The sequence below is a fragment of the Panthera onca genome, chromosome C1 (genome assembly GCF_046562875.1).
Source record: "Panthera onca isolate mPanOnc1 chromosome C1, mPanOnc1 haplotype 2, whole genome shotgun sequence".
Lineage (NCBI taxonomy): Eukaryota > Metazoa > Chordata > Mammalia > Carnivora > Felidae > Panthera > Panthera onca.
The window spans coordinates 96,523,467-96,538,667 of NC_138346.1; the positions used below are offsets into that span (position 1 = coordinate 96,523,467).

The window sequence follows — 15,201 nt, forward strand, 5'->3', positions numbered from 1 at the left end:
AACAAAGTGATCCCATCTTAGAGGATTAAAAGAAGTAACTCCAAACGAATGAAGTAGCATATTCCAGAAGGCCGACGTCTATGTCCAGGATCACCCTGCATCCCTCCACTGTAGAAGCTCTGTTTTTGGCATCTTCAAGAATAAACACACACACACACACACACACACACACACACACACACACAACTGAGTGCAAATAAACAGCTCATTATCTGCACAAAAAAGCCACAGCTACTACTGGGAAAAAGTTCTGCCTGTCAGCCCCTCACTTTGCCCCCTCTGCTTCCCTCCCTGATAAAGGGGTCTTCCCCATCCCTGGAAGTGCTGTCAGAGGCCTAAGAGGCCACTGGGGAGTTCGGGATGCCTGGAGTCTTGCAGGGGAAGTGAGAAAGTGTTCGCTGTGACAAAATTATTACTTGTCAATGTCTACTAAGCCCAAATGTGTTTATCCGAATTCATAAGGAATTGATTTTGAGCACACTACAAGACACAGAGGAATACATCATATGGGAAAAAAGAGGAAGAAACTTATGTAACTGAAATAATGTGAATGTGTTTTGATTTTGGTATCAATTCCCAGGGATGTGTCATGAGTGATGGTATCAGCTCTAACACTGATTGGAGACACATTAGAACCTGCTTGTATGAACACAACTGAAGGATTTTGTGTTCTGAATATTTTTACCTAAGATACAGCTTGAAGGATTCTAAACAGCTCATTTACCAATGAAGATGTGAAGGTGGTGAGTTATGACAGTGACTTTGTCTAAGACCACTCTAAATTGTACAAGGCACACAATATAAAAATAGAGGGGCGTCTTTTCACATTTCCAATTAACAGATAGCGTTAATACATCATCGCATGACCAGAAAGAGGAAAATAACAACACTGATCCCACAGAGAGGCAGTATGGTAGGAGTCAACAAACCTAGAGACTTTAGTATGGAGTGCAGTGTATCTTCCTGGTGTATTTCCAGAACACATGGGAAAAGCCAAAGTGTCCTCAATCTCTAAGTTCCTTTGGCTACTAAACTTACCAGGAAAAGGTGACAGGCTGAAAAGAGAGAAGCCTGTAGACTCTTGGGTTAAGGCTGTGCATTTGGCAAATAGAAACAGGCAGACATATCACACAACACACAAAACAGGGAAAAGGCTGGAGAGCATGCTGAATCACAAATGAGGGTGTCCTGACAGACGTACAACTGAAAATGGCCCAACATTTACCTTGTCCTTCTTGGCATTTTTGGTAGAGTGCTTGTTGTTGTGACTCACGAGAGTGACACCAGCTTCTGGATTGGCTAAAGGCTCTAGAAGGGATGGAGGTGTGTTCTGATTTTAGTAGACTGTGCAGAATTCAAACAAACACCACATCTTGTGACATCTTAAACTCTTCCTCACACTCAGGACCATGAAGAGAGGCAGAGAGTAACCCACAAGCCTCAGGTGACCCCAGCAAGATGGGGGAGATCCATCCCATCATCTTAATGAAGAAACCATAGGGCCCCGGCTCTTGTTCTTCATAATTAGTCAAATAACTTTCAACAGGTCAACTCAAATAGAAATCTGGAAACCGTCACTAAAACAGCCATTTCTTAATATACATTAGGGGTAATAAATCACCATCTCATTAAGATAAGAATTAAAATGAGAGTGTCAATTGGTAGATAACATCAATAAATCCCCAACAGAAGAGCATGGGTGTGTTTCTTCTGGCTCCAGGAGAACTGTTCAATCTTTCAGCTTATCTATAAGCTGCCTTCCACATGTGAGCAGGTATTATATAACTATTTCTGAATAGAAATGTCCTTAGACTAATACTATAGTCAAGAGAAAAGATCTGACCCTGACCCTTGAGGAAGATTCCACAGGGCCCTGGTTCAGGTGTTTTCATAACTAATCAAGCAACTGTGAACAGCTCAGGTCTCAACTAGCTAGAAATAAATTTAGGGGTGTGTCTCATCCTTCAGAGAGTCCAACACGTGGTCTCTGTAACAAGCTACATTCTAAGGAGTTCTATGCCTATCAACCTGTATAAGGCCTGTTTCTTCTGTATAAGAGACACTTGCTGCCCAGCTCACCATGTGGAAATGACAGCCCATTTCATGCATGTCCTGAGAATGTTGCAATGCCCTCAGTCAGGTTGACCTGAAAGCTCTGTAATGCCATCCCTGCATATTCCCCAAAGACTAAATAAGAAAAAAAGATGAAATGTGTTTTACAAGTCAACTACTACTATTCAGATCATCTTACCAAATGGTAGAGGTGGAGGTGGAGGGTGAGGTCCCAGAGGCCACCAGGGTGGAGAAGATGGGGGTGGCCCAGAGCCCATGAATTGTGATAAAGGGCAGCCCATGGGATAGTTTCCCTTTCTGGGAAAGAAGGAAATGCTCTGGCAGCCATGTTGTCCTGTAGGACAGATACTAAACTTTTGAGCTGTGTTAGGGTAAAAGGTGAAAAATCCAACAACAACACCAACACTAACATAGCTGAACCGCAGTGAAGCAGGAACAGTGCCTGTCTCCTCCCCCTCCACCTGGTTTCAACAGGGAAGCATCAGTGCCACAAAACTCCACTCTTCCCACTGGGTCCCACCTAGACCTTCTAGGAGTTTGAGAAACCAAGACAGTAAATTTCTGGCAGCATACATGGTACTGGCTATGTCTGCAAATGTAGGAAGGAAGTGGCCAGTCCTAGAGGATCAGAGAGATAATTCCAGACTACTAAAGAATGTCTGTTCCACACACACAGGCATCTATTTCCAGGACTACTCTCCATGCAGCCCTTCACCACCTCAACAGCTCTGTCTTGGCATATTAAGAGCAGAAATAACAACGGGGAATTATGGTTTCATATCATTCACTGAAATCTTGAGTCTGTCTCCAGTTAATTCTTATGAGTTGTTTCATTCCAGAGACTCATGAGAGAACCTTCTACAGGCCTTTCATGCCCGAGCTCTGATTCTCAGAACTCTGCGAGGTAAGGATGACCAGCTACACTCTGCTCTAAATATAAGGAAATAGGCTCTAAGAGGAATGAGGGTAAACGGCTTGCAAAAGGTGAAGCAGGAATTGATACCAGCTCTGCCTGCAAGGTCCTGCTGGCAGCCTCTGCTTACCTGGCTTCCTCTCTGGACCTGCTGTCCTAAGGACAAAGATCTATGGGCAGATGACATCCCTAGAGCCCTATAGGGGAATTGGGAAAGTGTTTTCTGCAGGAACAGTGCCACCTACAGGACTTAGTTAGGAAAAGTTATAGATAATATGTGAATTCACAGGTAATGCCGAATTTTTACGTACACTGTGACACACAGATTTTGTCCTGTGGAAAAATATGTTTGGAATTTTAAATGACAGAATTAAAATGAATATGTTCTGATATCAAAGTGGAAAAGACAGTTAAGATATGAATAGAAGATGCCAGCTATTACAGCTACAGAGGCCATAAAAGAACCTGGTTACATGAATATGGCATCAGCTCTTTTCCAGAAACTGGCACATCAGACCTGACTTTCACTCTCTATTCCTTCAGCTCCAGTGTACGTTTTCTACTGCAAATATGTCTTCCCTGAGAATTCATAATATTTTTTACTACTTGAACAGCTGCAGTGACTCTGCAAAAGCACATTTCCCAAAAGAGATGGGAAAACTGATGAATTATGAAATTTAGAAAAAAACAACCTTTGAATAAGAGCATTCAAAATTGCCAAGCACCTCTCAGAAAGTTGGGCTTTTCATGTTTTTCAGTTAGTGAGGATTACAATTGATGTTCTAAACAGGTTAATGACTAACTCTGGACAGAAAAAGAGTAAAATAATAACAACAATTCTGTTTCAGTTTTCAGTAACATTCCCATGAAAGGAGGTCTGGAAGAAGTGAGCCAGGCCAGGAGACATCAGTGTGGAGGGAAATGTCATATTCCTCATGTTATTTCCACAAACACAGTGACTGCCCTGTGGTCCTCAGCCTCTAAACGCTTATGGCTGCTGGAGGCACGACCAAAGATGACAAACAAGCTAAGAACAGAGAGGCCTGTAGGCTCTTGGGAAAGAGTTTTACTCTTTGTAAAGTAAATAACACCGTAGATATATCTCAGAACACACAACCTTGAGACAAGACCAGGAGACAGTGCTGTATAAAGAGACAAAAGATCTCAGAGAGAGAGTTACAACTGAAAATGGTCACATCATTTCCCTTGCCCTTCTCCGTGTTCATAGTAGGGACAGAATTCTTGTTCCTCATAGAGGCTGCACCAGGTTCTGTATTTGATAGAGGCCAAAGAAGGGATGGAGGTTTATTCTGACTTGCATAGACTGGGTGGAAAAAAACAAAAAACAAAAAAACCTCCATGTCTTCTTCCACCGTCTTACACTGCTTCCTACAATCAGGTCCCTTACCAGAAACAGAGGGTTTTCCAAATGGCAGAGGTGACCCCTTGGGACTCAGGGGAGACTTGAGGAAGGTACCAGAAGGCTTTGGTTGGATATTGATAATCAACCAACTGTGGACAGGTCAGGGCTCAATTCAGTGGAAATCAACACTAAAAGAAGCGTTTCCTAATACAACACATCATGGGAAATGACAATTTATCACAGATTAAAAATTAAAATAAGTTGGGGCGCCTGGGTGGCTCAGTCGGTTAAGCATCCAACTTCAGCTCAGGTCATGATCTCGCGGTCCATGAGTTTGAGCCCCGCGTCAGGCTCTGTGCTGACAGCTCAGAGCCTGGAGCCTGTTTCAGATTCTGTCTCTCCCTCTCTCTCTGACCCTCACCTGTTCATGCTCTGTCTCTCCCTGTCTCAAAAATAAATAAACATTAAAAAAAATTAAAATAAGAGTGGCTTAGTTAGCATAATGTCAGTAAACATCAGCATGAACAGCACACTGTCCTTTTCTATAAGGCATTGGTGGGATTTTTCAAGTGTTTTACTGTATATATCATCTGCCTTATGTATCTGACAAGGGATTATGTAAGTATTCATGAACAGAAATGGCCTTGAAAAGACTAATACTATAGTAATGAAGTAGGGAAAGGTTAATTCTGTGTGGAATGACCTGAAGTTTTAGAGTTACACTAATAAAATAACATTAGAGGAGTGACATTTCACAAGGATTTACTTTACTAATGGAGTACTATAGTTCATAATACAAAAAAAAATTTTTAAAGAATAAAGGCACCTCCAAACAGAGGAAAGAAATGTCTGCTTTCTTTATAGAAAGCATATTTTCTATGGAGGTTTTATCCAAAAGCCAAATCAAGAAAGCTCTTTGGGACATACAGCCTCCAATTCATGCTGTTGTTCATGTTATTCATGTGAAACAAAAGAAAAAGCCTTCAACACTGTCTCAAGGTGGAAGGGGGACTGACCCACATCTGTTCTAGCATCCACTCTCCAGTTAAGTGTAACCGGGAGGTTGCAGGGGGGCCCACAGTCAGTGGAGGGGCGTGAGCTCCACCACTCACAAGGGACAGACCCAAAGAGCCCTGCTGGCTGGGGGCAACTGAGGGAACCAGTGCCATGTTACCACTGTGAGACAACCTATGTAACAGGTCACAACCTCTAGTAACCACCTGGGACTGTTTGCAGGAGACCAAACAATTACACCCACTGGAACAAGAAGCCGATTGTGCAGATGTTGCCGCCGAAGTTAAGCTACTGCATTTCACAATATGCTCTGTACCTCTCCATGGAGGGATCGCCCTGTCAGGTCCTCTTGCCATTGGTTTGTGCCTCCTGAATTCCTCTGGAAGCCTCTGTCTTTGGATGACTTCCAGTCTTGAAGATTGAGATGAATCAGTTTCACTAAGAGTTACCACACCCAGGCCTCCACTGGACACCAAATAGTTTAGCCTTTTTAAAAACCTCACAGCGCCCTTAAAAGAAATATGTCAAAATCATGTACCTGTGTTTCAAGTAGGCTACCTCCCTGCTCTGCTCTGCCACTGCCCTCTCCAGATCACGAGCCCTGAGCTGGGAGAGAGAAACACATCCACATTCAGCTGTGGCAGGGTGTGCACAAGAGGAGGAGAGAAAAACATTCTTACCCAGTTGTCCTGGGTTGCCTTCTCACAAAGAGCAATGTGAAAGGGTCAGCACATCAGTAAAAACCCATGTGGAGAGATTCAGTGGCCCGTTATGATCATCTGCGTTAGGTGCTGAAGCACTCAGGAACTACTGGGCAGAGTGCAGCCTACAGGTGTCCGAAGGTGAGCTCTGACTGCTGCAGCTGCTCTTGTGTTTCTTCTACTCTTCTCCTGGGAGTGCAATTGCTTTAATCAGATGAAGCACAATGTTGAGGGTGATGTTAATTGGCCCAGGTTCCCATTATAACAACTGAACTCTCATACACAAGACCCAATCATATAAGACACATTTCACATGAGGAGGAGAGTACAGAAAGCTCAAAGCCATCACTACATCATCTTGGATTTATTATTTAATGCCTGTGGGGTCCACGTTGACACGGTCTCCTTACCTGTGGTGACAGCTCCCTAATCCTGCAACGAGGATCTTTCATCATAAAGTTCAAATCTTCTTTTCCGTGTATCCTTGTCATATTTCTCATGGTTACAACAAGTGGGTCTCTAAAATGGGATGGTCCTACTTGTCGATGTGATTTGTCCTCCACCAAACTGCTTCCTGAGGTTTGTAATCATTCCAGAACCTCCAGAAACATGTTCAGGAACCACATTTCCACATAGTCTGGCCAGCATTGGGATCAGGAAATCTTTAGTGACTTAACTTGTTTAGATTAATATCTTTTTTAATTTTATTTTTTTAATTTACATCCAAATTAGTTAGCATATAGTGCAACAATGATTTCAGGAGTAGATTCCTTAGTGCCCTGTACCCATTTAGCCCATCCCCCCTCCCACACCCCCTCCAGTAAGCCTCTGTTTGTTCTCCATATTTATGAGTCTCTTATGTTTTGTCCTGCTCTGTTTTTATATTATTTTTGTTTCCCTTCCCTTATGTTCATCTGTTTTGTCTCTTAAAGTCCTCATATGAGTGAAGTCATATGATACTTGTCTTTGTCTGACTGACTAGTTTCACTTAGCATAATACTCTCCAGTTCCATCCACGTAGTTGTTAATGGCAAGATTTCATTCTTTTTGATTGCCGAGTAATGCTCCATTGTGTGTATGTATATATATATATATATATATATATATATATATATATATATACACCAAATCTCCTTTATTCCATTCATCCATCATTGGACATTTGGGCTCTTTCCATACTTTGGCTATTGTCAATAGTGCTGCTGTAAACATTGGGGTGCATGTGTCCCTTTGAAACAGCACACCTGTATCCCTTGGATAAATACCTAGTAGTGCAGTTGCTGGGTCATAGGGTAGTTCTATTTGTAGTTTTTTGAGGAACCTCCATACTGTTTTCCAGAGTGGCTGCAGCAGCTTGCATTCTCATAGATTAATATTTTTAACTTAACATCTGGAAAATGTCACATTTATCTTGAAGTCTCTGTAGAAATAAATGTTCCCTGAATGCTTGTGTATATTTGTGTGCTACTTGGGTCTAAACACTGTACAAAGTTTCAAAGTAATACAATGGGTGTGTGTGAGCTGCTGGTAGGAAATGAACTCACTTGTAGTTCCGTAGCTCTTCTGCAGCTAATTTCAGTTTCTCTTCTGCAGCTGACAGCTGCTTCTCCCCTTCCACCTGCCCCCATTCTTTCAGTCCCAGCTTCCTACAGGGGAAAGAAACATAGATTACCTGGTATCCCATGTGAAATTCTGCCTTTCTTCCCTCCCTGAAATCTGAAAGCAGGACTCAAATGTCCCCACTCCTGTTCCCCGTAAATGCACAGATCTACAAACACAACCAGCAGGAAGCATTGGCACCCACCATTAAGGGACTAAACAAACTCAACTCCAGCGTGCTGGCAAGTCTTTGGCAACTCTGAGCTTCTCTTCACAGCTCTCTATTCCTACTCATCTATACATCACATAAATATAAAAAGCCCATATGAGATACACTAAGTGCCCTCCCAGGATCAGGCTCTTGTGATTGGGACTCCATAAGCGTTATTTCTTTTCAATGTACAAAACTAAGCCTGGCCAACTCATCACAACTAAACACATAAGGATGATGCAGGGGTTCCTGACTTGTCTGATTTCTCCCAAGAGCCCTGAACTTTCAATCAAGGCTGGGACCATGATACTGCCACAGAGACATCTTTCTTGGACATGGTGTCATTAACATTGTACAATGATCTACTGGACATTTCTACAGTTCATGAGGGAACTCCTGCCACCTGCCTCAAAGACACCAGTTGAGAAGAAGGCAAAATACACTGACAAAAAAAAAATGATGTAAACTGCCTACCTTCAGAATATTGTCTCCTGGAAAAGGAATGTGGGGAAGGGAAGGGAAGGGAAGGGAAGGGAAGGGAAGGGAAGGGAAGGGAAGGGAAGGGAAAGAAAGGGAAGGAAAGGGAAGGGAAGGAAAGGGAAAGAAAGGGAAGGAAAGGAAAAAAGAAAGAGGGAAAGGAAGGAAAACTGAGTTCACAGGATTCAGTGATGCCGGCACCCCTGATCTCCCACCAGACATAAACTCCCATCTCATCTGCAGCAAGATACCATCACAGTACAGCTGAATTCTCCTCCCAATATTTCCTACCCAATGTCTAGATTATAGCAAAAAAAATATAGACATATGGCAGTTATGTCGCTATGATGGGACTGAAATGTAAAGAAAAATGAAAATGAACCTTGAGGTTTCCACAAAGTGAAGGAAGGTGCAGATCACAGAAATCAAGGCAGAAGGGAGAAACACAGTTCTTTACTGATTACTATGGTAAAAGCATGGTTGGTGTTAAATGTGCTCAAAGAAAGTAAAATTATCCCCACTGTCTGACACATTCATTCTTACAACAGTATTTGTAACAACTCCTGAAAGTCTTACTCTTCTGTGAGCTTCTGTCTTTGTCCACACAGTCCATCACGAACGTCTACATTCTTCAATGTTTCCCATTTGGCTTCCTTTGACCCTTTCACACACACACCTCAGTGCATCACAGTTGTCCCCATGTTCTCTTTTGCTGCCTGTCAAGCATAAAACAGTTTAGTTGAATGTGCGCACCTGTTCCCACGAGTGTGGCCATGAGGAGGGAGAGGGGAAAGGACAGGATTCCCAAGGCAGGAAGCCACTTTTTACCTTCCCAGAGCAAACTCATTCTACCAAGGGCGGTTTTCTTCCCTCCAAGCAACACCTCTTCCAGGTTACATTTATGAGACACCAAGACTCCCTGCATCGAATCCTTGACACGTGTACTACTATCTCCTGAGTTTAAGACAGATTTGAGAAAAGTGGAATGACTATAGAAGAACGTGAATTCACTTAGCACTACTAAAATGTACACTTAAATGTTCATGATGGGAAACTTTCTAATGCATGTATTTTACCACAGTTAAAGAAGAGAAACTTAAAAAGGAAGTAATGATGTTCATTTCTGATTTATATAACATTTGATAGTAAGTCTTTTAACCTGATTCTTTAAAAAAAATTTTTTTAATGTTTATTTATTTTTGAGAGAGAGAAAGAGAGAGAGAGACAGAGTGTGAGCAGGGAGGGGTAAAGAGAGAAGGAGACACAGGATCTGAAGCAGGCTCCAGGCTCTGAGCTGTTGGCACAGAGCCCGATGTGGGGCTCGAACTCACAAACTGTGATATCATGACCTGAGCCAAAGTCGGATGCTTAACCGACTGAGCCACCCAGGCTCCCGTTTTTACCTGATTCTTGTGGATCTTTTTTTTTTTTTTTTTTTTTAAATTTTTTTTTCAACGTTTTTTATTTATTTTTGGGACAGAGAGAGACAGAGCATGAACAGGGGAGGGGCAGAGAGAGAGGGAGACACAGAATCGGAAACAGGCTCCAGGCTCCGAGCCATCAGCCCAGAGCCTGACGCGGGGCTCGAACTCACGGACCGCGAGATCGTGACCTGGCTGAAGTCGGACGCTTAACCGACTGCGCCACCCAGGCGCCCCTGATTCTTGTGGATCTTAAGCTGAGCATTTTCTTTCTGCACAGGCTGTTCTTCAGACTTCGATTTCACTTTGCTGGTATGAACTTCATTAAGGGAGAAATGAACCTGAGCAAAACTTTCTCTCTAGTGACTTACGTCCCAAGAAGAAAATCACCCAGTAGATAACATATAAATCTAATGTTCTAAGACAAAGATAAGTTCTTCTTCAAAGCTGAAGTGAACAATGGAAATCCTGCAGGAAATAGAGGGAATTTACTTCTGAAACTTCTGAAGTGTTTACTAAAATAGCACCTTTGAAGCTCTTTGTAGATTTTTCCTTTCCCTGATTTGCAAGTAGGATAGAAACAAAATGTGTACTATGCTTACCAAACAAACACTGGACACGGTGTCACAAAGAAGCATTGTCAATAGAACATACCCCACAGCCAGTCCCTGTATCATTTAAAACATTCGATCCAGTTTGGGCCAAAGAGAAAAGCCAGACACATAAAGAAATGAAGGATGAAGAGAACAGTGGAAGGTGTAAATGTTTCAGAGCAACCGTCTTGGTTTTGAGACAGTGGAACTGTGACTGGATGACAAAGAAAAAACGAAGAAAGTGTAAAATCTTTCAAGCCAAACAGCTCCAATGAATGACTTTTCTTAATGGAAGAGAAATATTGTCACCAGATTCACTTTCAAAATTCTCTGCTCTGCATTAAGAGGAACAGAACTGTTCAAGATGGCGAGAAACCTCTAGTGCTCTCTCCCAGCAGCACTGAATGATATAAAAGTTAAGCCAGGGTTATGAAAACAAATTCTGCCTAACTCCTAAATAAAAGAGGTACTGTGGTGTTACTGCTTGAAATAGCAGTGAATGGCATGCAAGGTTGAGGGCCTTAATTTACCCAATGACCAAAAGGGCTCAAACATCAAAATATGGTAACTCAGGAAGCCCCGATTCTTGACATTCTGATTTCTCTGATTGCAACAAAGCCTGCGCACTTGGAATGATGTCATTAAAAATTCATTAATGTGCTCAAGTGTGTCATTGTTATTCTTCAACAAAACATATAGTCATCAGGAATACTTACTCATTACTTTTACTTCCATTTTTAAAGGACAAAGAAGGGATTTTAACACCTTTTTTAAATTTATTTTTCGAGAGAGACAGAGTGAGCCAGCAGGGGAAGGGCAGATAGAGACAGAGGGAAAGAATCCCCACCATAAGCACATAGCCTGATGAAGAGCTCAAACTCATGAACCATGAGATCATGACCTGAGCTGAAACCAAGAGTTGGATGTTTAACCAACTGAGTCACCCAGGTGCCCAGGACAAAGAAGGGATTTTTATCTTACATCTATGTGCTTCATAAGAGGGAAGCTTATTTTGCCACATGATTTCTTGAGCACATTTCTTTGCTCCATTGATCCACACAAATATATAATAAAGGATTCAGAATTCAAAAATATTAATTATGCTGACATAAAAACCTATCTCTGGTGGGTAAGCCACTACAAAAATAAAGAATGTGATATTTTACATATGTGATGATTGCTTTGAATTTACCCTGGTATAGAATGGAATGAAATGGGACATCATGATGAAAGAGGAGATGGCAAAATCAGTGAACCAGAAGTGAACACAATTCCAGGTGAAATCATGAAAATGAAAAAAAGGGGGGGATGGTTATACCTTCTGTTCACAAATGGATATTTTCTCTGCACGTTTTGCATTTTTCTTCATGTAGTACTTAATCTTCTCAGAAATTTGATCTAAATTAACCAAAAAGGTAAAACAGAAATCTCTTAAGATTAGTACCCAAACCAGTAAAATCAAATCACCCATTGTGTCAACAGCAAAGGCACAAGATCTGACACTGTGGTCACATATAACATTTTGGCATTACTATGGTCCCTGAAGAAAGCAAGTTTTAGTTAGTGGCATTTTATTTTATTTTTTCTCTCATTCTCTCCTTCTTCCTATCTCTCTCTCCTCTTTCTTTTTCTTTTAGAGAGAGAGAACACATGAGTGGGTGAAGGGTAGGGAGAGAGAGAGAATCTTAACCATATTTCAGGCTCAACACAGAGTCCGAGGCAGGGCTCGATCCCATGACCCTGAGATCACTTCCTGAGCTAAAATCGAAAGTCAGATACCCAACCAGCTGAGCCACCCAGGTGTCCCCTAATATCCCATCATTAAGCAACATCCTTCTTAGAATATATGAACAGTTCAAACTGCTCTGACATCACCAGATGAGAAATGGAGAAAAAATCAAGTATCCTACATACTTATATTCTGTCCTTCATGATCAAATCAACAAATCAGTGCAATTACTTTAAAAACAAAAGTCAAAAAGAAAAAATAACGCACCTAATTTCTTCAAGGTTTTCCCCCACTTTCACCCACCCTTTAAAAATAATGAAAGGGGCACCTGGGTGACTCAGTCAGTTGAGATCCAACTTCAGCTCAGGCCATCATCTTACCACTCATGAGTTCGAGCCCCATATCAGGCTTACTGCTGTCAACACAGAGCCTGGTTCAGATCTCCTGTCCTCCTCTCCCTCTGTCCCCTCCTCACTTGCACTCCCACTCTCTCTCAAAAATAAATAAATATTTTAAATAGATAGATAGATAGATAGATAACAATAACAACGACAATAACAAGAGAGGCGGGTGCTGGGTTCCTAATCAGTTGATTTTGGCTCAGGTCATGATCTGACGGTGAGATTGAGCCCCATGTGAAGGTCTATGCTGAAAGCGTCGAGGCTGTTTGGAATTCTCTCTCTCCCTCTCTCTCTGCCCCTCCACCACTCGTGCACACATTCTCTCTCCATCTCAAAATAAGTAAATAAACATTTAAACAAGTACTGAGAGACAAATTATTCTAAATGTCACTTGTTTGGCACTCAGAGGCCTCCAATCTCTTTCTGCTGCTCCACAGGGTCCCATCCATGAGAAGCAGGGAGGGATGCTCAGGTGAATATGGTCTTGGAATCAAACACACTTGGGTAAAATCTCAGCTTTACTACTTAGTGGCTAGGACCCTGGATAACTCCTCACCTCCCCAAATCACAAGATGGTGAAAGCCCAACATGCATCACTGGTAAACACCATGCAGGAAACACTCACCTTACACGTGGATAGCACATGGACAGCACCTAGAACAGGGCCCAGTACTCCAGAATCTTCTGATAGGCGTTGAATTCTATTGTTTGGTCCCAGACTGCAAAGTTACCTTTGTACAATGTGAGAGCTCTGCTGCCCTGAGGTCACCCTTCTCTATGCAAGCAGTGCTATATTCCCCCCAGCAACACCAGCATTTGAGGACCCACTATCTGTAGGTTACTTAATCAGGACAGTCCGTGAAGCTCATACACAATCCATTAGCCCCATTTTGCATCTTGTTCACTTCCACTTACTCTCCACTGGCATGAGAGTGTCCCTCCACCCAGGACTCATAACATGTGTTTTATTAAATTTTTTTTTTTCAACCTTTTTTATTTATTTTTGGGACAGAGAGAGACAGAGCATGAACGGGGGAGGGGCAGAGGGAGAGGGAGACACAGAATCGGAAACAGGCTCCAGGCTCCGAGCCATCAGCCCAGAGCCTGACGCGGGGCTCGAACTCACGGACCGCGAGATCGTGACCTGGCTGAAGTCGGACGCTTAACCGACTGCGCCACCCAGGCACCCCCATAACATGTGTTTTAAACCTCTCTCGTGACACACTTGGCCTGGCAATATCTAACTTCTTCTCTAAGTCTTGAGCTTCTTGACAGGCTCAGATAATGCCTTAATCTGTACATTTCCCCCAGTAGGCAGGTCATGCCAAAATACTCCTGCCACTGGATTCTTAAAAATTTCTGACCAGAGTTAAACTCATCTGCTTCTCTCTAATTGTCTGATTTTTTCCCTCTACTTGGTCACCTGTCTCAGTTGGTGGCAACTCATTCTGTGTTGTCACTTAGGATGTAAACAAGGAGGCTAAGGGGCTAACTAGTTAAGGAGCTAACTAGACCTAATAAGTCAATGTCTTTACTTCTAGCTAAATTAGAAACCACATCGAACAGCTGTATTAAGAAAAGAGTACAGGTCACTGGGTGGCTCAGTCAGTTGAGCATCCAACTCTTGATTTTGGCTCAGGTCATGATCTCATGGTTTGTGAGATCGAGCCCTGTGTCGGGTTTTGAATATTTTAAAAAGAGATTTAAAAAGAAAAGATTACAAGGAAAATAGAAGCCTGAAATCTTACCTTCATGTACTCGACTCTTTACCTAGAAGAGGGATAAAGAAAATTAAATTTGATGTATAAACTGTATTTTTTATAAAAGTATAGTTCGTGACAAAAAGTCAAAATCATAATCCAATGTGGTATTATAATAAAGGTGTGGTTCAGCAAAATAAATTATTTTTCTAAGTGGTGCAATGTAGTATAGTTAATATACAGTGTTATATTCGATTCGGGTGCACATATCAGGATTCAACAATGTTGTACATTACTCAGGGTTCATCATGGTAAGTGTAATCTTTAATCACCATCACCTATTTCTCCCATCCCCCCACCCACTCCCCTCTGGTAACCATCACTTTGTTCTCTAAATTTAGGAATCTGTTTCTTGGTTCATCTCTTTTTTCTCCCTTTGCTCATTTGTTTTGTTTCTTAAATTCCACGTATGAGTGAAATTATATGGTATTTATCCTTCACTTAGCATTATATCCTCTATATCAATCCATGTTGTTGCACATGGCAAGATTTCACTCCTTTTTATGGCTGAATAATAATTGTGTGTGTGTGTGTGTGTGTGTGTGTGTGTATGTATGTATGTATATATCACCTCTTCTTTATCCATTCATCTATGGATGGATACTTGGGCTGCTTCCACAATTTGGCTACTGTAATTAATGATGGAGTAAACATAGGGGTGCATATATCCTTTAGAAGTAGTTTTTTTTTCTTTTGTATTTTTTGGGTAAACACCCAGTAGGGCAATTACTGCATCATAAATTAGTTCTATTTTCAATTATCTGAGGAAATTCCATATTGTTTTTCAAAATGGCTGCAGCAATTTGCATTCCCAGCAAAAGTGCATAAGGGTTCCTTTTTCTCCACATCCTCGCCAGCACTATTTTTTTTCTTGTCTTATTGATTTCAACTGTTCTGACAGGTGTAAGGTGATATCACATGGTAGCTTTGATTTGCATTTCCCTGA

At 41.8% G+C, this 15,201-nt stretch overlaps 1 long non-coding RNA gene across 1 annotated transcript; it reads right to left on the reverse strand.

Annotated features, from left to right (window-relative positions):
• Window positions 1-7,620: 7,620 nt before the first annotated feature.
• LOC132671018 (uncharacterized) lies at window positions 7,621-9,297 on the reverse strand. The gene is made up of 3 exons (XR_009606950.3): window positions 9,180-9,297; window positions 8,928-9,067; window positions 7,621-7,710 (listed from the first exon to the last, which is right to left on the reverse strand). It is a non-coding gene; the product is annotated as an uncharacterized LOC132671018 (long non-coding RNA).
• Window positions 9,298-15,201: the final 5,904 nt, after the last annotated feature.